This window comes from Rana temporaria, chromosome 3, assembly GCF_905171775.1.
Source record: "Rana temporaria chromosome 3, aRanTem1.1, whole genome shotgun sequence".
Taxonomy (NCBI): Eukaryota; Metazoa; Chordata; class Amphibia; order Anura; family Ranidae; genus Rana; species Rana temporaria.
Window position 1 is genome coordinate 447,800,860 of NC_053491.1, and position 22,395 is coordinate 447,823,254.

The 22,395-nt window shown below is 48.5% G+C and overlaps 1 protein-coding gene across 1 annotated transcript in view; it reads right to left on the minus strand.

Moving 5' to 3' along the window:
- MISP3 (MISP family member 3) overlaps window positions 1-19,576 on the minus strand; it is a 71,591-nt gene extending 52,015 nt beyond the window's left edge. The window contains exon 1 of the mRNA XM_040346590.1: window positions 19,508-19,576. The gene's annotated coding sequence lies outside the window, so the exon portion shown is untranslated. The remainder of the gene's footprint in view (window positions 1-19,507) is intronic.
- Window positions 19,577-22,395: the final 2,819 nt, after the last annotated feature.

The following is a 22,395-nucleotide window of genomic DNA, read 5'->3' on the forward strand; positions in this document are numbered from 1 at the left end:
AATCTATATTGTACAGTATTGCTGGGCAGGTGAAGTGTGATGATACTGGGTCTGCCTGGGCATGTGGAGTGGTCCCATCAGCGGTCCGGTGGAGTGTCCCATCATCTGTCCCCCCCCCCCGGCCCCCCCACTCCCAATCCGTTGCCGCTCGAGTCCCTCGCCTGAGCCTCCTCACCTGCGCAGGGCCACGGCCCACAGTCGGTCGGTCGGTGCACTGCTGGGCTGGCACGGTGAGTGACAGTGTCCCCGGAGTCCGGACCGTTGGTGGTGGAGTGGAGCCTCCGCGGCGGCCGGGGGACTGGGAGATGTCGCCATGTCGGCGGCTGAGGTGACGGTGGGGAGGTGAGCCAGACTCACTCCCTCCCGACCAATCACACTACACTGCTGCGGGCGGGAGACTTCAGGCGCGTGCATGCGCCAGCGTCACAACGTCGACACATGACCCAGAGCTGGCCTGTGACCCAATCACAGGCCAGCTCCATCCCGCCCTGCCCCTGACAGAGTGAGAGTCTGCCCGGACTGCCCCCCCCCGCGCGCGCGCTCCTAGTAACTCGGTAACGCCGCCAATGTAATGGCAACGGCGTTGCCGATGGGATAATAGTAATCAGGTGGATTACCATCAAACCGAAATCCCCGCGGACAGACAGCGCGGTGACGTGGCGGTGACGTTGACGCCGCCACGTCACCAAACCAGGAAGTAAAATACTTCCAAGCATGCGTCGAATCCATTCGACGCATGTGGGAGATTTCTGTCCGCTGGTTAGGTGTACTAACCAGCGGACATGTCGGACGGACGGGTTTCCAGCAGATAAGTTTTAAAGCATGCTTTAAAACTTTTTTCTGCTGGAAACCTATCTGCTAGGCTGTACACACGGTCGGATCTGTCCGCTGAAACTGGTCTGCGGACGAGTTTCAACAGACATGTTCGATCGTGTGTACAGGGCCTAAGAGTTTTTGGATGCAAAGCATTCATCTACATACCTAAAGAAAAACGCAACAAACTCCAAAACAGAGCGTTTGAAGGTATCTTCGTCGGATACAGTGACAATGTCAAGGGTTACAGAATCCTAAATCCCAAAACAGCCAAGGTTACCATTAGCAACAGCATAACTTTTGTTGAAGATTTAAAGCAGGGGTTCACCCTAAAAACTATTTTCTAACATTACATTGAGCTCACTCACGACATTAACAGTATGCCAATTTTTTTTTTGCTGTACATACCTCGTATAGCTATTTTCTTACCCGGCTTCCGGGTAGTGGGCGTTCCTATGCAGCAGTTAGTGATTGACTTGATGACAAAAACTACCCATCCGTCGCATAAGGAGCGTCACGAGTTGCCGAAAAAGAAGCCGAACGTCGGGTCGGCGCTATATGGCGCCTGCGCACCGACGTTCGGCCTCTTTCGGCAACTCGTGACGCTCCTTATGCGACGGGGGGGGGGGGGGGGTTAGTTTTTGTCATCACGTCAATCACTAACTACTGCATAGGAACGCCCACTCCCGCGGGAGCCACTACCCGGAAGCCGGGTAAGAAAATAGCTATACGCAGAGGCGTTGCTAGGGGGGTGCGGTCCGCACCGGGTGACACCTGCTAGAATGGTGACACCATCCCGTTTTTTTTTTTTAGCTGACATGCCCAGCCTGCCCTGTGCAATCCCAGCCTGCCCTGTACCACCCCAGCCTGCTCTGTGCCACCCCAGCCTGCCCTGTACCACCCCAGCCTGCCCTGTTTCACTCAGCCTGCCCTGTACCACCCCAAACAGCCCTATACCACCCCAAACAGCCCTATACCACCCTAGCCTGCCCTGTACCACCCAGCCTATCTTGTGCCACCACAGCCTGCCCTGTACCACCCCAAACTTTCCCATGCCACCCCAACTTGCCCTGTGCCACCCTAACTTGCCCTGTGCCACCCCAATCTGCCCTATGCCACCATAACTTGCCCTATACCACCCCAACCTGCCTAATGCCACCCTAACTTGCCCTGTACCACCCCAACCTTTCCCATGCCATCCCAACTTGCCCTATGCCACCCTAACTTGCACTATACCACCCCAACCTGCCCTGTACCCCCCTAACTTGCCCTATACCACCCCAACCTGCCCTATGCAACCCTAACTTGCCCTATACCACCCCAAACTACCCTATATCACCCCAACATGCCCTATACCACCTTAAACTGTCCTATACCACCCCACTACACCAACCTGCTACTATACCACTCTATACTACCCTAACCTGCCACTATACTGCCCTATACTATCATTTACAGGGGCTGGTTTGGGGTGCGCCCCATGCCCGTGCGCTGCCTGCTTGGTGCTGGGCAGCCTAGACAGAGGGGGGGGGGTGACACCATGTTTTACCGCACCGGGTGACACCAACCCTAGTGACGCCACTGGCTATACCAGGTATGTACAGCAAAAGAAAAAAGGGTGAACCCCCGCTTTAAGAGACAATGTAATGACAACAATAGAAGCAAGAATAGAAGAGAAAACTCACATTGACCAGCCCATCTCTGTAACTTCCGAACAAACAGTTGAAGTGAGCGTAGACTCACCCAATATTGAAGAGCAGATACAAGAAGGCACAGACACAAAAACAAGATAGTCAACAAGATAAAACAAAGGTAAACCACCCATACCTCTCTCATAAAAAGCAAGTACTGCCAGTGTCAACGAACCTGTAAACTGGGAAGACATATATCAACTTTCAGAACAAGAAGCAACTAAATGGATAAAGGCTGCTGAGGAAGAGATAAAATCCATGCATGACACTAAAACATGGACACTTACAGAACTACCACCCGCCGCACCCGGAAGGAAAGCCATAGGCTGTAAATGGACTTTTAACCAGTTAACCACCGCCCTATAGACGAAATACGTCTACAAGGCGGTTGCTTAACTCTGGGAGGATGTCCATGGACGTCCTCCCAGAATCGTGGCGCGCCCTCTGGGGCGCGCACACGGGAATGTCCGTGACCACGGATCACGGTAAATCGCCGCTGATAGCGGCGGTTTACCAAGTGATCGCTCCGTCCAATGACGGAGCGATCACTTGTAAACAAACCGGCGTCATGTGATGACGCCGGTTCCTCCCTCCCCTCTCTGTACCGAACGGTACAGTGTGAGAGGAGAGGGGAGAGAGCGGATGCAGCAGCTGTGGGCTGGATCTGTGACAAATGCAGTCACAGATCCAGCCATCCATCCCTGCCCCAACTCTGCAATACCCCACAATACTCTGCAATACCCCAAAATACTCTGCAACACCCCACACTACTCTGCAACACCCCACACTACTCTGCAACACCCCACACTACTCTGCAACACCCCACACTACTCTGCAATACCCCAAAATACTCTGCAATACCCCAAAATACTCTGCAATACCCCACACTACTCTGCAATACCCCACAATACTCTGCAATACCCCACAATACTCTGCAATACCCCAATACCATTCCACGAGCGTGTGCAATTTTGAAGGGTGACATGTTGGGTATCTATTTACTCAGCGTAACTTCATCTTTGACATTTATGCAAAAGAATGAAGAAAAAATACTAACTTTGCTAAATTTTATAACAGAAACAAAGAAAAATTCATTTTTTTTTACAGAATTTTCAGTCTTTTTTCTCTTAAAGCGCAACAAATAAAAAACCCAACGGTGATTAAATACCACCAAAAGAAAGTTCTATTTGTGTGGAAAAAAAGGACGAAAATTTAATTTGGGTACAATGTTGTATGACTAAGTAATTGTCATTCAAATTGTGAGAGCACCGAAAGCTGAAAATTGGTCTGGTTATTAAGTGGGTTTACGTGCCCAGTGGTCAAGTGGTTAAAGTGAAATACAATGCAGATGGCACAATTGAACGGTACAAAGCAAGACTAGTAGCCAAAGGCTATTCTCAAAAATACGGAGAGGACTACGATGAGACGTTTGCACCAGTAGTCAAGCACACTACAATACGGACTTTACTGACAGTAGCCGTCACAAGAAAAATGCAAGTGAAACATTTTGATGTGAAAACCGCGATTCTACATGGCGATTTAACAGAAGAAATCTACATGGAACAGCCACCAGGATTCAAAGATGAACAAAGGTCAGACCTAGTATGCAAACTTCGCAGGAGTATATATGGCCTAAAACAAGCAGCCAGAGCGTGAAATATAAAAATAAATGAAGTGCTTACACATCAAAACTTTCAAAGGAGTAAAGCAGACCCCTGCTTATACACAAAGAGGTTGACAAACAGATGGGTCTATTTATGTGGACGATATCCTGATTTGCTATGAGCATGAAGGGGATGAAACAGAAATATTGGAAAAACTAAATCAGCACTTTGACACCAAAGACCTTGGGGCAGATTCCGGTACATGCGTGCCTAGTTACGGCGGCACACCGTATTGTATTTACGCTACGCCGACGCAACTTACAGGAGCAAGTGCAGTATTCACAAAGCACTTGCTCCGTAAGTTGCGACGGCGTAGCGTAAATGGGGCCAGCGTAAGCCCGCGTAATACAAATGTGGAAGGGGGGCGTGTTTTATGCTAATGTGTGATGACCTGACGTGATTGACGTGTTTTACGAACGGCGCATTCGCCGTCTGTGTACATATCCCAGTGTGCATTGCTCTCAAGTACGTGTGAACGACGTATTGGTTTCGACGTGAATGTAAATTACGTCCAGCCCTATTCGCGAACGACTTACGCAAACGACGTAAAAAATTCAAATTTCGAAGCGGGAACGACGTCCATACTTAACATTGGCTGCGCCTCCTGATAGCAGGAGCAACGTTACGCCGAAAAAGTCTTACGCAAACAACGTAAAAAACTACCGCCGGGCGCACGTACGTTCGTGAATCGACGTAACTAGGTAATTTGCATATTCTACGCCGAAAACAACGGAAGCGCCCCTAGCGGTCAACGTAATATTGCACACAATTATACGCCACCGCATTCAAGTTACGTCGGCGGAGGAAGCCTATTTTTTTTGCGTATCTGCCTTTGAGAATCGGCGTAACGATACGCCGGCGCAGATTTCAAATTACGGCGGCGTATCTGGAGATACGCCGCCGTAAAAGCTACCTGAATCTGCCCCCTTGGCAATATAAAGAATTACCTCGGCATCCAGATCGAGAGAGAGGAAGATGGCAGCTTCCTTCTGAATCAAAGACACAAAATACAAGAAATAATTGAAACTTTTGGAATGGAAGACGCCAAACCAGTGAAATCTCCCATGGAAACCAACTACCTAAAGGAGATGAATTGTCAAGATAGCCTATTACCTACTAATACTCAATACAGGAAAGCAATAGGGAAATTGCTGTACCTTACCACTGCTACAAGGCCGGACATTGCAGCAACACTTGGAATCCTATGCAGAAAGGTTGCAATGCCAAGCCAAAAAGACTGGAATGCTTTAAGACGATTCATTCGCTATCTTAAAGGGACTTTGCACTACAAGCTAAAGTTATCAGCAAGCGATGAAAGCACCTTAACAGGATATGTGGATGCTGACTGGGCAGGAGACACCAATGACAGAAAATGTACCAGTGGCCACATTTCCTGTCAGGAGGTGCTATCAGTTGGACTAGTAAAAAGCAACTCACTGTTTCACTGTCATCTACTGAAGCAGAATACATTGCCGCAGTGCAGGCAAGCAAAGAAGTTACCGTATTTATCGGCGTATACCGCGCACTATTTTGCCCTGAAAATCAGGGCAAAATCGTGGGTGCGCGATATACGCCGATACCCGCTTTCCCGCCACGAGTTTGAATACTGTGCCCGCATATAGCGAGCGCAGTACACTCGTGAATCTTCGGGCAGTCTCGGCGCCTCTCGTACTGACGTCCTGAGCGTACAGGACGTCAGTGCGAGAGGCGCCCGAGCCTGATCGAAGATTCACGAGTGTACTGCGCTCGCTATATGCGGGCGCAGTATTCAAAGTCGTGGCGGGAAACGAGCGGGAGGACGCCGCAGAAGGACGCCGGACCCGCCGAAGATGGACACCGGACCCGCCGAAGATGGACACCGGACCCGCCGAAGATGGACACCGGACCCGCCGAAGATGGACGCCCGACCCGCCGAAGATGGACACCCGACCCGCCGAAGAGGACACCCGAAGCCGCAGAAGGACGCCGGACCCGACGAGGCCGCAGAAGGACGCCGGACCCGACGAGGCCGCAGATGGACGCCGCGCAAGACATTAAAACTGTAAGTACAAAAAAACAAAAAATCGTTTTTTTCCCACAGGATTGGCTGCCACTTTGGGGGTGCGCGGTATACGCCAGAGCGCGTTATACCGCGATAAATACGGTATATGGCTGAGACAGCTTTTAACAGATTTGGGTCAACCACAGTTGGGACCAATAGAAATCTATGAGGACAATCAAGGATGCATTGGACTCGCACATTCAGGAGTTAAGCACATTGATGTGAAGTTTCACTTTCTTAGGGATGTTCAAGAGCAAGGTCTTCTTGAGTTAATTTATTGCCCGACCGAGGATATGACAGCAGACATCCTTACGAAGCCCCTGACCGCTGAAAGACATTCAAGGATCACAAAGAAGATAGGTTTAACCACTTGAGATCCGCGCTATAGACGAAATACGTCCGCAGCGCGGCTCTCAAGTGCCAAGTGGCCGTTTAAAAACGGCCTTTGTGTGCATTACCCGCGCGCGCCACTGGGTGGCGCGCGGCGGGTAAAAACTGTCCCGACGCATCGCCGAAGACCCGATGCGTGTACCTGGCGGCCGCGATGTCCGCCGGGTACACGCGATCGTCGGTGACACGGTAGGTGACAGCAGGAACGTGGAGCTCTGTGTGTAAACACAGAGCTCCACGTGCTGTGAGAGGAGAGGAGACCGATCTGTGTCTCTTGTACATAGGGACACAGCATCGGTCCCCTCCCCCAGTCACCCCCCTCCCCCCACACAGTTATAACACACCCAGGCTACACAGTTAACCCCTTCCTCACCCCCTAGTGTTAACCCCTTCACTGCCAGTCACATTTATACAGTAATTAGTGCATTTTTATATCACTGATCGCCGTATAAATGTAAATGGCGCCAAATTTGTGTCAAAAGTGTCCGATACGTCCGCCGCAATATCCCAGTCCCAATAAAAATCGCAGATCGCCGCCATTACTAGTAAAAAAAAAAATAATAAAAAAAATCATAATTCTGTTCCCCATTTTGTAGGCGCTATAACTTTTGCGCAAACCAGTCGCTTATTGTGATTTTTTTTTTTTTTTTACAAAAATACGTCGAAAAATACGTATCGGCCTTAACTGAGAAAAAAAATAGTTTTTTTAAAAAAAATTGGGATATTTATTATAGCAACAAGTAAAAAAAATATATATTTTTTTTAAATTGTTGCTCTTTTTTTGTTTATAGCGCAAAAAATAAAAACCGCAGAGGTGATCAAATACCACCAAAAGAAAGCTCTATTTGTGGGGAAAAAAGGACGCCAATTTTGTTTGGGAGCCACGTCGCACGACCGCGCAATTGTCAGTTAAAGCGACGCAGTGCCGGACGCTGAGATTTCGCCTGGGAACGAAGGGGGTTTATGTGCCCAGTAAGCAAGTGGTTAACAGACTAAGGCTGCATTCACACCTGAGCGTTTTGTCGACCGGAAGCGCGACGCTCAAATACGCTAAAGGGGAAAAAATACATTATTGCCTATGGAGTTGGTTCACATCTGCACGCCAATACGCCTGACGCCGAACGCCTAAAGCTCAAACAAGTTCCGGACCCTTTTTTGTCGCGCGTATCGGGCGGTTTGGGCGTATTTCAGCGTTTCCATTTCCCATAGAAAGTAATGGAAACGCTCGATTCAAGCGACTAGCGCGACAACGAGCGTTTGCTACGGGCGTTTCGTCGCTTTAATCAATAGAACTTTTCACCCAGGCAGAAGATTAAAAAAATCTACCAACATAGCAACAAGTGATGAAAAGATGATCATTTTTCCTATTGGCTAAAATAAAAAACGTCGAAGTACAAAAACGTCGCACGACGCTGTATGCAAACAAGCATGAATACAAAACGCCCGAAAAAAACGCCCGAAAAAACGACCGACGCTTAGGTGTGAATGCAGCCTAAGCCTTAGGCCCTGTACACACGATCGGACAAAACCGATGAAAAGGGACTGAAGTTCAGTTTCATCGGTCCAAACCGACCGTGTGTACGCCCCATCGGTCAGTTATCCTTCGGTCCAAAAATTTAGAACTTGCTTTAAAATTCAACCGATGGACACCTAATCGATAGGTCAAAACCGATGGTTAGTACGCAAAAGCATTGGTTCAAAACCCACGCATGTTCAGAATCAAGTTGACGCATGCTTGGAAGCATTGAACTTCTTTTTTCTCTGCACGTCGTGTTTTACGTAACCGCGTTGGACTCGATCGTTTTTTAAACTGAGTGGGCTAGATTCACATAGATCAGCGGATCTTTAGATCCGCGTGATCTATGTGATTTAAGATCCGCTGCCGCAAGTTTGAGAGGCAAGTGGGTAATTCACAAACCACTTACCTCCAAACTTGCGGCGGCGGATCGTAAAACCCCCGGCGGAATTCAAATTCCGCGGCTAGGGGGAGTGTACTATTTAAATCAGGCGCGTCCCCGCGCCGATTTAAATGAGCATGCGCCGTCCGCGAAATTTCCCGGCGTGCATTGCTCCCACTGACGTCGCTAGGACGTCAGTGGTTTCGGCGTGAGCGTAACTTGCGTCGCGCGGGTTTCTGAATCGGCGTACGCAAACGACGTTAAGAAAAACAAAAATCGACGCGGGAACAACGGCTATACTTAACATTGGCTGCGCCTCATAGAAGCAGGGGTAAGTATACGCCGGGAAAACCGCTACGGAAATGTCGTAACAACACTGCGTCGGGTCCGCGTACGTTCGTGATTTGGCGTATCTCGCTGATTTACATATTTCTCAGCGTAAATCAGCGAGAACGCCCCCGCGCCATTTTTAAATTGCAGGTAAGATCCGACGGTGTAACACAGTTACACCTGTCGGATCTTAGGCATATCTATGCGTAACTGATTCTATGAATCAGGCGCATAGATACGACCAGCCTAAGTCAGAGATACGACGGCGTATCAGGAGATACACCGTCGTATCTCTCCGTGAATCTAGCCCATGGTGTGTAGGCACATCAGACCATCAGTCTGCTTCATCGGTTAACCGATGAAAACGGTCCTTCGGACCGTTCTCATGGGATGGACCCACCGTGTGTACGCGGCCTTAGTTGTTGAGAAGGGGTGTTGGAGATACAACAAACCTTCAGCTTAGCCTATTGTATTGAATGCAGTTTAGAAAAAGGACACAAGATGTCGCTAATGCTCAGTGATATGCTATGCTATGTCTTTTCTATGATGTGTTGTATTTCCTGTCCACAGTGATGTACTTGTTGGTTTTGCCTTTTTCCTGCCTGTGTGTTCTTCTTACCATGTGCAGTGACATTTTTCCCTGTGTGGTGATGTTCCAATAAAGAAGCCAGTTCCTGTTACTACACAACGTCTGATCTAAATTGACTCCGCTGCACCTATCAATCGTACTTTGCAACAATTCAGACCGTGTGTACGCAGCATGAGAGTGAAATCAATTGATCCTCAACAATTAGCCAAGGTAGCTATACCTGGCAGGTAAATTTAGCAGCAACCCTGCCTAAACACCTGGGTGCTACACCAATGATGGGGCACAAATCCTCCCAATGACAGGCCACAATTCCACCCAATGATGGGGCACAATTCCTCCCAATGACATGGCAAAATATCTCTTACTGGTACCAAAGATGGGACATTGTTTACTCCCACTGATTCTGGGACATTTTCTACTCCCAATGGCCACAGTCCTGCCCCCCCAAACATTCCCTGCAGGTTAATCTTCCAGGTGCACACGTCTTACAGCAGAGGTACACACAAAAAGTGAACCTCCGCTTTTCAGAACCCTCCCCCCCTCCGGTGCAGATACCTGTATAGTACAGGTATTTGCACCCACTTCAGTGAATAGACTGCCGCGGGAGTCGCGCCCCTTAACGTCCCCCCCTCTGTCTTCTGGGAAACACACTGGTTCCAGGAGACAGCGGGGACCAGTGAGGGCGTGCCGCCTGGCTCACGCATGCGCAGTAGGGAACCGGGCAGTGAACCCGCAACTAGGGTGACCACATTTCCAAACTGCCATTCAGGGACACCCCCCCCCCCCCCCAAAAAAAAATACGTTTTTTTACATATTTTTTTGCCAGTTTTGGGGGCAGGGGCGTATTATGAAATCAGCGGGCCCGTGACAGAGGGCTGGGTGACAGAGGGCTGGGTGACAGAGGGCTGGGTGACAGGGGACTGGGTGACAGGGTACTGGGTGACAGGGGACTGGGTGACAGGGGACTGGGTGACAGAGGGCTGGGTGACAGAGGGCTGGGTGACAGAGGGCTGGGTGACAGGGTGACAGGGGACAGGGTGACAGAGGGCTGGGTGACAGAGGGCTGGGTGACAGAGGGCTGGGTGACAGGGTGACAGAGGGCTGGGTGACAGAGGGCTGGGTGACAGGGTGACAGAGGACTGGGTGACAGAGGACTGGGTGACAGGGTGACAGAGGACTGGGTGACAGAGGGGCTGGGTGACAGAGGGGCTGGGTGACAGAGGGGCTGGGTGACAGAGGGGCTGGGTGACAGAGGGACTGGGTGACAGAGGGACTGGGTGACAGAGGGCTGGGTGACAGAGGGACTGGGTGACAGGGGGTTGGGTGACGGAGAGCTGGGTGACGGAGGACTGGGTGATGGAGAGCTGGGTGACAGAGGGCTGGGTGACAGGGGGCTGGGTGACGGAGAGCTGGGTGACGGAGGGCTGGGTGACGGAGGGCTGGGTGACGGAGGGCTGGGTGACGGAGGGCTGGGTGACGGAGAGCTGGGTGACGGAGGGCTGGGTGACAGGGACTGGGTGACAGAGGGACTGGGTGACAGAGGGACAGAGTGACTGGGTGACTGGGTGACTGTTATGACCCTGAAAATGATAAGACTCTACTTAATGTTTAGACCGCAGGTGTAGAGGCTTATCAGAAATCAACCACCACTTCACTCTCACAGAACAATAAGAGTTTGGGGTATTATCATCATATCCTCTAATGAAGGTAATACATAAAAGTAGTAGCTTAATTCCTCTTAAGCTTAATTGATAGACACAACCCAGATACTATAATCGTAAATCTAATTTAGGTATTTGCATCAAATAAAGGTAGTAGAAATTACTGGTATTGTAGTATCTCACCACACACATATGAATAGTATGAAGTACTCTGCTGTATCTGGTGCTAGTATATAGTAATAAGTATAGAGTCTAGGATATAGTTCAGGCATATACTAGCAATCACTATTAGCAACAAGCTGGTATTACATATACTTGCGGTTTAGGAGGTGGTCTGTACCAGGAAAGTCCGCACAGGTGTTGATGGTACCTTATACAGCAGTAATGTGGTTTAGATATACTTGCGGTTTAGGAGGTGGTTTGTACCAGGAAAGTCCGCACAGGTGGTGGTGGTATCTAGCCTGTAGTGAGCAATGGTGGTGAATCTCCAGCAGAAGCTAGTGATGTCTTGGGTCTCTGAACAGGTGCGCTGTGAAGAGAGGTGCTACAGGGACTCTGTAGCTCGTTCTGGGTTCCCAGGTGGCGGCAGGGTCCAACAGGAATATCCCAACACCCTGCCGCCATTCCCGGGAGTTTAAATAGCCCGGGCAGTGGCTGAGCTGAGCGCCGCACGTTGGAACGCACTTCCGCGTTCCAACGTGGAGCGCAGACGTCCGCGCACCGGAAGTGACGCGGACGTGTATCTGAATGGAGCGCAACTGTCATAAGTGACAAGTCTGCGCTCCATGTGGAAGGAGTAACGCTGACGGCGTTACATACCCCCCTCCTCAAGGGGGCACCTCCGGAGCGCCCAGTGAGACATGGTTTATCAGGATATTTATGATGAAACTGCTTAATGAGCCGAGGAGCATGAATATTTGAAGAACATTCCCAGGAATCATCTGTGGGAGAATAGCCTTTCCAACGAATCAAATATTGAATAGAGGATCCTCTTTTCCTAGAATCAAGAATCTTCTCTACCTGATATTCAGTTTCACCAAAAACTTGAATTGGAGGAGGAGGTTGTGGATCTCTATTTGGAAAGGGGTTAGATTTATAAGGCTTGATTAGTGAAACATGAAAAGATGGATGAATCTTCCAATCTGGAGGTAGAAGTAATCTAACAGCATTTTTATTTATTACATGAGAAATTGAGAAAGGTCCTGTATATTGACGACCAAGTTTCTTTGAAGGAATATTAAGTCGTAAATTCCGAGTGGATAACCATACCAAATCTCCAATCTTGTATGGAGGTGATATTGTTCTATGAGAGTCGTAATATTTATTTTGTCTAATTTGAGCAGTCTTTAGATTAGAACGAAGAGTGTTTAGAGTGTTTTTTATGGTTGATAAGAAATTCTCAACAGCCGGAACATTACTTGGAGAAAAAGTAGAAGGTAAACTATTAGGATGAAACCCATAATTTGCGTAAAAGGGTGAAAACTGAGAAGATGAATTGGAAGCATTGTTATATGCAAACTCTGCATGTGGAAGTAAGTCAACCCAGTCATCTTGAAGATGGGTGCAATAACAGCGCAAATATTGCTCAAGAGTTTGGTTAACACGTTCCGTTTGCCCATTTGTTTGGGGATGATAAGCAGTAGATCTACGATGATCTATTTGTAAGGTTTGGCAAAGGGCTCTCCAAAACTTGGAAATAAACTGTGACCCACGATCCGAAATGATTTGGGATGGAAGGCCATGCAATTTAAGAATATTAGATACAAAAGCCCTTGCTGTTTCTTGAGAAGTAGGTAACTTTTTCAAAGGTACAAAATGGGCCATCTTGGTTAATATGTCAACAGTGACCATGATGGTGTTAAATCCATTTGATCTAGGAAGGTCTACTATGAAATCCATGGATATAACATCCCAAGGTCTGTCAGGTATTGGGATGGAGGTTAATAACCCATAGGGTGGTTTCCTCGAATGTTTGTTGATTGCACAAGTGTGGCAAGAACTCACATAGTCATGAACAGTCTTTGTCATATGGGGCCACCAATAACTTCTCTTCAGTAAAATAATGGTTTTACTAATACCAGGATGACCTGCAAGTGGGGCATCGTGGAGTTGTTTTAATAGTGTGAGTTGTAAACTTGGTGGAACGTAGATCTTGTCGTTGAAAGTAAATAGTCCATTAGACTGCTGTTGTAGACCTTTTGGGAGTTGAGATTTATCTTTAGAAAGAGTTTGAATGAGCAATTTATCGAATGTCAAAGTTGTTCCAATAATTCGGTTGGAAGGAATAATGGAAAGTGGTGGAATGTCCATGGATTGATCTTCATTCATACGAGATAGAGAATCTGCTTTGATATTTTGAGTACCAGGGAGGTATGAGATGACAAAATCAAAACGATCAAAAAATAAACTCCATCTAACTTGACGGGCAGAAAGAGTTTTACAAGTTTTGAGATGCTGTAAATTACGATGGTCAGTGAGGATAGTGATAGGGTGTGTAGAACCCTCCAGAAGGTGTCTCCAGTTTGCGAGAGCGTCCTTTATTGCTAACAGTTCCTTTTCTCCAATCGGATAGTTCTTTTCAGCTGGTGATAAAGTTCTGGAATAAAAGGCAACAGGATGTAGTGGGTGTGATAATGTGGGTCGTTGGGAAAGTACAGCACCCAAGGCAAAATGTGAAGCATCAACTTCCAACGTAAAATGAAACATTGGATTGGGAAGTTGGAGAATGGGAGCTGAAGAGTAACTAAGCTTAAGTGTTTCAAATGATTTCTGTGCTTCCTTGGACCAAATGAAAGGTATCTTAGAACTGGTTAGACTAGTAAGTGGTCTCACAATTGATGAGAAATTTTTAATGAATTTTCTATAATAATTAGAAAATCCAAGGAATCTCTGAAGGGCCTTTCTGGACTGGGGAGAAGGCCAAGACAAAATGCAATCCACTTTAGTATGGTCCATCTGAACTCCATCTGGAGTGATTTGATAACCAAGAAAGGAGATAGTAGTCTGACTGAAGACGCACTTCTCAAGTTTTGCATATAGAGAGTGAATTCTGAGTCTCTCCAGAATCCAACGCACATGTTTGTGATGTTCCTCGAGAGTATCAGAATAAATTAATATGTCATCTAAGTAGATAACAACACAAATGTCAAGCAGATCATGAAAAATATCGTTAATAAACCACTGAAAAGTTGCTGGGGCATTACATAAGCCGAAAGGCATTACACAGTACTCGAAAAGCCCGTATCGAGTTTTAAAAGCAGTTTTCCACTCATCTCCAGAGCGAATCCTTATAAGATTATAAGCACCTCTGAGGTCCAGCTTTGTGTAGATCTTAGCTGTCTGTAACCTTTCAATAAGCTCTGGAATGAGTGGTAATGGATATCTATTCTTTACTGTGATGTTATTGAGGGATCGATAATCTATTATCGGTCGAAGTGATCCATCCTTATTTTTTACAAAAAATAGAGCTGCACTGGCAGAAGAAGTGGAGGGCCTTATAAATCCTTTTTTAAGGTTCTCATCCAAGTAAACTTTTAGGTGTATAAGCTCTGGTTGTGAAAGGGGGTAGATGCGAGCGGTAGGGATAGGACTGTCAGGAATTAAGTCAATAGGACAATCGTAAATCCTATGTGGAGGGAGTTTCTCCGCGTTAGTCTTACTGAACACATCAGCAAAATCTTGTAAGTAATCTGGTAAATTAGTAGGATGAATCTCTGAGAAGGAGATGATACATGGAGGATGACAAAATTCTGTACAGTAAGTAGACTGTAAAGAAAGAGATCTTGTGGGCCAAAGAATAGTAGGCTGATGAAGATGCAACCATGGTAAACCTAAAACTATAGGGAAAACTGGAGATGAAATAATATCAAAATTGAGAGTCTCTGTGTGGCCATTGGCACAAGAAACTATTAAAGGAACTGTCTGAGATGTAACTGGACCGAAAGAAGAGTTAGATCCATCAATAAATGTGAGTGACACTGGAATCTGCTTTAACACACTGGGAATTTTATTTGCTTTTACAACATTTGAGTCAATGAAGTTGCCACATGCCCCGCTGTCGACCATTGCTTCAATGGAAATCTTTCCTTGATCCCACTGTAGGGTGAGAGGAACAAAAATATAATGATTAGATATGGTTCGGGGTGAATTTAATTTATTAATGTGGGAGAAATTACCATCTGAATTCTTCTTGAGAAGAGGGCAGGTGGAAACGATGTGGTCAGGAGCAGAACAATATAGGCAAAGATTGTTAGCTCTGCGACGCTGTTTCTCTGCAGAGGTTAAAGGTCCTTTAATAACACTAAGATCCATTGGAGAATCTTTGGGAGGTGATCTAGATCTCCTGAAGGGAGTGACAGAATAGGTAGTGGCACGTTCGGTCTTTCTTTCGCGAAGGCGACGATCAATAGTGACTGAGAGGTGCATAAGATCTTCCAAAGTAGTGGGTAGGTCAACACGAGCTAACTCATCCTTCATAGCTTCAGATAAACCCAAACGGAACTGGTTTCTGAGAGAAATATCAGACCATTGAGTTTCTCTGCACCAACATTTGAATTCTGAAATAAAATCTTCAACAGGACGCCTTCCCTGTCTAAGACTCCTGATTGAATTCTCAGCTGTTAACTGTTTGTTGGGATCTTCGTATAACAAAGACATCTCATCAAGAAATGTGTCAAAATCTCCTAAGAGATCTCCGTGTTCTTCTACATAGGTGTCAGCCCATACCCTGGGCTCACCTCTAAGGAAAGAAATTAATGTAAGGATCTTTATCCTATCAGAATGATAAGTACGTGGCTGTAGTTCAAACATCAGTCGACATGAACTAATAAATTGTCTGTAATTTTTTCTATCTCCAAAAAATGGTTCCGGTGAACAGGCCTTTGGTTCAGGTCTTTGCCTGGCTTGTGCCAAATTTTGATCTCTTAAAGCATCATTCTGCATACGTAACTCATTCATGTTGTTAGTAAGATTATCAACTCTTTGAGAGAGTGCAACTAAATGATTTGCAAGGTCAGCTGGATCCATTTAAAAGATATATGTAATTATATCCTTTATCTTTTTGGGTTCGGATATTATGTTATGACCCTGAAAATGATAAGACTCTACTTAATGTTTAGACCGCAGGTGTAGAGGCTTATCAGAAATCAACCACCACTTCACTCTCACAGAACAATAAGAGTTTGGGGTATTATCATCATATCCTCTAATGAAGGTAATACATAAAAGTAGTAGCTTAATTCCTCTTAAGCTTAATTGATAGACACAACCCAGATACTATAATCGTAAATCTAATTTAGGTATTTGCATCAAATAAAGGTAGTAGAAATTACTGGTATTGTAGTATCTCACCACACACATATGAATAGTATGAAGTACTCTGCTGTATCTGGTGCTAGTATATAGTAATAAGTATAGAGTCTAGGATATAGTTCAGGCATATACTAGCAATCACTATTAGCAACAAGCTGGTATTACATATACTTGCGGTTTAGGAGGTGGTCTGTACCAGGAAAGTCCGCACAGGTGTTGATGGTACCTTATACAGCAGTAATGTGGTTTAGATATACTTGCGGTTTAGGAGGTGGTTTGTACCAGGAAAGTCCGCACAGGTGGTGGTGGTATCTAGCCTGTAGTGAGCAATGGTGGTGAATCTCCAGCAGAAGCTAGTGATGTCTTGGGTCTCTGAACAGGTGCGCTGTGAAGAGAGGTGCTACAGGGACTCTGTAGCTCGTTCTGGGTTCCCAGGTGGCGGCAGGGTCCAACAGGAATATCCCAACACCCTGCCGCCATTCCCGGGAGTTTAAATAGCCCGGGCAGTGGCTGAGCTGAGCGCCGCACGTTGGAACGCACTTCCGCGTTCCAACGTGGAGCGCAGACGTCCGCGCACCGGAAGTGACGCGGACGTGTATCTGAATGGAGCGCAACTGTCATAAGTGACAAGTCTGCGCTCCATGTGGAAGGAGTAACGCTGACGGCGTTACAGTGACAGAGGGACTGGGTGACAGAGGGACTGGGTGACAGAGGGACTGGGTGACAGAGGACTGGGTAGAGAGAGATTATACAGTCCAGATTACAATTTGCAGGGGCAGCAAAGGTGACAGAGAAAGGGGGGTGCACCATGCAACCCCCCCCCCCCCTCTCTCACTGTCACCTCTGCTGCCCCTGCAAATTGTAATCTGGACTGTATAATCTCTCCCCCCATTGCATGGTCAACGGCCCCCCCCATCCCCTGCACCTACCTTTTCTGCCCCTGCTCCAAGGATGGCCGGCGCGGCGCAGCGGAAGTCGGGACTCGCGGGAGGTCGGGACTCAGGACGGACGGTGGATCGAGTCCAGCTGAGCAACCGAGGCCTGGAGGGGAGGAGGAGGAGGTCTTGGTCTGTGTCGCGGTAGGTGACGGTAACGGTGAGTGACTCACTGTCTCTCTGCCTGTTAAGCTGCTGCTCTCTCTGCAGCAAGAACCGCGGCTGGCCGCTGGAGGAGGAGGAGATGGGGGTGGAGTCGGAGCCGCAGAGAGAGCGGGACACTGCGGTGACGTCACTGGTTGCTACAAGCCAAGCGGGGCTTCCCTAGCAACCAGTGATTTAGAATCATTTAATTACAGCGACAGCAGCGGCAGTGAGTGTGGCAGGCAGTTGATTCCGGGACTCTCTATTGTCCCGGTTTGAAGGCTCCCGGGACACGGGACAAAAATGTATATTACGGGACGATCCCGGGCAAACCGGGACACGTGGTCACCCTACCCGCAACGCTTCACCTCCTGATTCCCTCACAGAGGATCGCAGCGGGGGCAGCTGAGAGATGAGCAATTGCACGGCCTTGCATCGCGGGCGTGCTGGACAGAAGCTGTGGTATTTGTAGCTGCTGGCTTTATATAAAAAAAAATAAAAAAATCGGGTGGACATGTAAGTATGTCAGAGAGTCTTTTAAGGTACTTGGGCTCCCCCTGCTGTCGCCTTCTATTGCTGTCAGTGACATTTAGGTCAGTGACCTTCTACAAAATCTACAGGACATCAGGGGCCTCTGCAAACCTTTATGTAGTTGTGACAACATAGGTGCCCAGAGACCATTGGCCTAACTGGCAAATTATGGTTGGATTCCAAAGCTATAGTACATGAATGGGCTGTCTGCAGTCTCTGTAGACACTACCGGACTAATTTCGGAGAGGGAATTGATCAATGTTGCTTTACTGAGCCACATCTATCTAATGACTTCAGATAGGCTGGCTCTGGGACTGTTTGATGACAGCGTAAATGTGGCCACTGTTGGCGCTCGTATTCATGCTACAGTCGTTCTTTGGAACAATTTATATTTAACGTTTCCACTTCCACTTTTAGGCTGCATTCTTGAGTAAACCCAAACATTACAGAAACAGCAAGGTAAACTCTCTACCATCAGGCATGTACTGGCCATCGGGACTACAGGGAGTTTCCCGGTGGGCCGATGGCTCAGTGGGCCAGTCAGGTGCAGTCCTGAAACCGCTCCTCTCTGACAGTGAGTGATCGTGATTTCACTCTTATCTGGAGGAGCAGCTTCCGTCACTTGCTGGAGAGAGTATTGGCCTTACTGCTCCCTCCAGCCTGCAGGGGGAGATAGAAAGCCGGCAGACTTTCCTTATTCTCTCCCCTTATCACATGACTGGAGAGAGGAATGATGGTGCCTTCATTCTGGAGAGCTGTGAGTGAGTACATGTGGAAGGAGAGGAGAGGAGAGGCTGATGGGGGACTCTGATGCAAGGGAGGACACTGATGGGGGACACTCTAATGTAAGGGGGACTCTCTGGTGCAAGGGGGACATTCTGATGGGCGACACTCTGATGCAAGGAGGACACTCTGATTGGGGGGGGGCTCTCTGATTCAAGGGGGACACTCTGATGCATGAAGGGGACTCTCTGATGCAAGGGAGGGACTCTCTGATGCAAGGGAGGACACTGATGGGGGACACTCTAATGTAAGGGGGGCATTCTGATGGGCGACACTTTGATGCAAGGAGGACACTCTGTTGGGGGGGCTCTCTGATTCAAGGGGGACTCTGATGGGGAACACTCTAATGCATAGAGGGGACACTCTGATGCAAGGGAGGACACTGATGGGGGACACTCTAATGTAAGGGGGACACTCTGATGCATAGAGGAGACTCTCTGATGCAAGGGGGACACTATGAAGCAAGGGGGGACACTGATGGGGAACTCTCTACAAGGGGGACTCTCTGATGGAAGGGGGGATACTCTGATGCAAGGGGGACTCCCTGATGCAAGGTAAACACTGATGGGAGACACTCAACAAGTGGGCCGGTCTGGATGAAGTCCAGGGCCAAGTTTTTGTCCCAGTCCGGCCCTGTCTACCATTGTTTTTAATAGTAAAGCAGGCAAATCAGATGCAAAATGCAGTTATATAAAGTGCAATGGGGAAAACAGTCTTTGGTACTCACCCATCATCCAGACAGCTTGATAAAGGAGGAGATTTGCTCAAACTGGAGAGTGCAAAATCTGGTGCAGCTCTGCATAGAAACCAATCAGCTTCCAGCTTTTTCTGTCAATGCTTAATTGAACAAGCTGAAGTTAGAAGCTGATTGGCTACCATACCCAGCTGCACCAGATTTTGCACTCTCCAGTTTTAGAAAACCAATCAAAAAGCTTACAACTATGGCAAAAAGGTCAGAAGCACATGCAAGATAAATGCACCTAAAAGCAAACTGTATATGCAATACTACACAATGTGATGCATTTTATAATAAAACATTTTACAATAAGATACTGTCAATGCACAGACTCCACCATGGGCATAATTAATAATGAAAGTAAAAGCGGAGTGGAAATACTACCGTGTTTCCCCGAAAATAAGACCTACTCCGATAATAAGACCTAGCATGATTCTTGGGGAGGGCTGCAATATAAGCCCTACCCCGAAAATAAGCCCTAGTAAAAATAGTTTAACATTTTTTTTAATCCATTTTGCAGAATGATTGCAGTGGCTCCCCCTCTCCTCTCTCCTCCCGCCCGATGCCCGCAGCCCCTCCCTCCTCAGCACATGAAGCGGGCAGACGCCAGCGGGACACTGGCTCCCCCCTCCTCCGCTCTCCTCCCGCCCGATGCCCGCAGCCCCTACCTCCTCAGCGTACAGACGCCAGCAGGACACCGGCTCCCCCCTCCTCTGCTCTCCTCCCGCCCGACGCCCCCTCCCCAGTGCACGGAGCAGGCTGATGCCAGAAGGACGCCGGCTCCCCCCTTCTCTGCTCTCCTCCCGCCCGATGCCCGCAGCCCCTACCTCCTCCGCGTACAGACGCCAGCAGGACACCGGCTCCCCCCTCCTCTGCTCTCCTCCCGCCCGACGCCCCCTCCCCAGTGCACGGAGCAGGCTGATGCCAGAAGGACGCCGGCTCCCCCCTTCTCTGCTCTCCTCCCGCCCGATGCCCGGGCCCCCCTCCCCAGTGCACGGAGAAGGCACGGAGCAGGCCAACGCCAGCATGACACTGGCTCCCCCCTCCTCTGCTCTCCTCCCGCCCGACGCACCCTCCCCAGTGCACGGAGCAGGCACAGAGCAGGCCGACGCCAGCGGGGATCCTGGAGCAGAGAAGAGCCCAGGCAGACCATGCGACAGCCAGGAAAGTCAGGGAAGCTGCAAGAAAGGTACCCACTTTAGGATCATTGTACATACCATAGTTAAATAAGACACCCCCCGAAAATAAGCCCTAGTGTGTTTTAGGTTGCCAAAATTAATATAAGACCCGGGCTTATTTTCGGGGAAACACGGTATCTCGTCAGGGCAAACCTCCTCACTGCAAAGGAGAAAAGAGTTTACATACAGATGAAGTAGGGATTTCCTGTAATGCCGCGTACAGACAATCGGACATTCCCGACAACAAATAAATGTTCGATGTGAGCTTGTCAGAATTTCCGACAACAAAAATTTGAGAGCTGGTTCTCAAATTTTCCAGAAATCAAAATCCGTTCTCGTAAATTTCGATCGTGTGTAGCCAATTCCGACGCACAAAATTCCAAGCATGCTCTGAATCAACTACGAGACGCAAGTGCTCAGTCTGGTAAAACTAGCGTTCGTAATGGAGATAGCACATTCGTCACGGACTGAAAAGCACAAGGCTTAAAAGCGCGAATTGTCTCTCACCAAACCTCTACTAACACGACAGGTATGGAACTTTCCTTTAACCACTTAAGGACCCCTTCACGCCGATATATGTCGGCAGAATGGCACGGCTGGGCACAATCACGTACCTTTAGGTGGTCCTTTAAGCCCAGTCGTGGGGTCGCGCGCACGCGACCCTGTCCGAAGCTCCATGACCGCGACCCCGGTTGCCGCTGGAGTCCCGCGATCGGTCCCCGGAGCTGAAGAACGAGGAGAGCTGTATGTAAACACAGCTTCCCCGTTCTTCACTGTGGCGCTGTCATTAATCGTGTGTTCCCTGATATAGGGAAACGCGATCAATGATGTCACACGTCCAGCCCCGCCCCTCTACAGATAGAAACACATATGAGGTCACACTTAACCCCTTCAGCGCCCCCTAGTGGTTAACTCCCAAACTGCAATTGTCATTTTTAGGGTTGTCCCGATACCAGTATCGGTATCGGGACCGATACCGAGTATTTGCGGGAGTACTCGTACTCGTGCAAATACCCCCGATACTAAATAGAATACTTTTCCCCCCCCCGCCGCTGCCGCATCGCGCCGCCGTGCGGGAACATCACAGCTTTCATTTGAATAGCTGTAGTGTTCCCGCGCGTATAGACACTCCCCCTTGCCCGGGATTGGATGGGTGATCGTGATCTGTCCAATCCCGAGCAAGGGGGAGTGTATATACGCGCGGGCAAAACAGCTATTCAAATAAATGCTGTGATCTTCTCCATGCGGCGGCGGCAAAGGTATGGGGGACATGGCTGGAGGGACATGGCTGGATGGCTGGAGGGACATGGCTAGAGGGACATGGCTGGAGGGACATGGCTGGAGGGACATGGCTGGAGGGACATGGCTGGAGGGACATGGCTAGAGGGACATGGCTGGAGGGACATGGCTGCATATGTGAGGGACATGGCTAGAGGGACATGGCTGCATATGTGAGGGACATGGCTAGAGGGACATGGCTGCATATGTGAGGGACATGGCTAGAGGGACATGGCTGCATATGTGAGGGACATGGCTGCATATGTGAGGGACATGGCTAGAGGGACATGGCTGCATATGTGGGGGACATGGCTAGAGGGACATGGCTGCATATGTGAGGGACATGGCTAGAGGGACATGGCTGCATATGTGGGGAGACATGGCTGCATTTGGGGACACATTTAAAAAAAGTATCGGTATTCG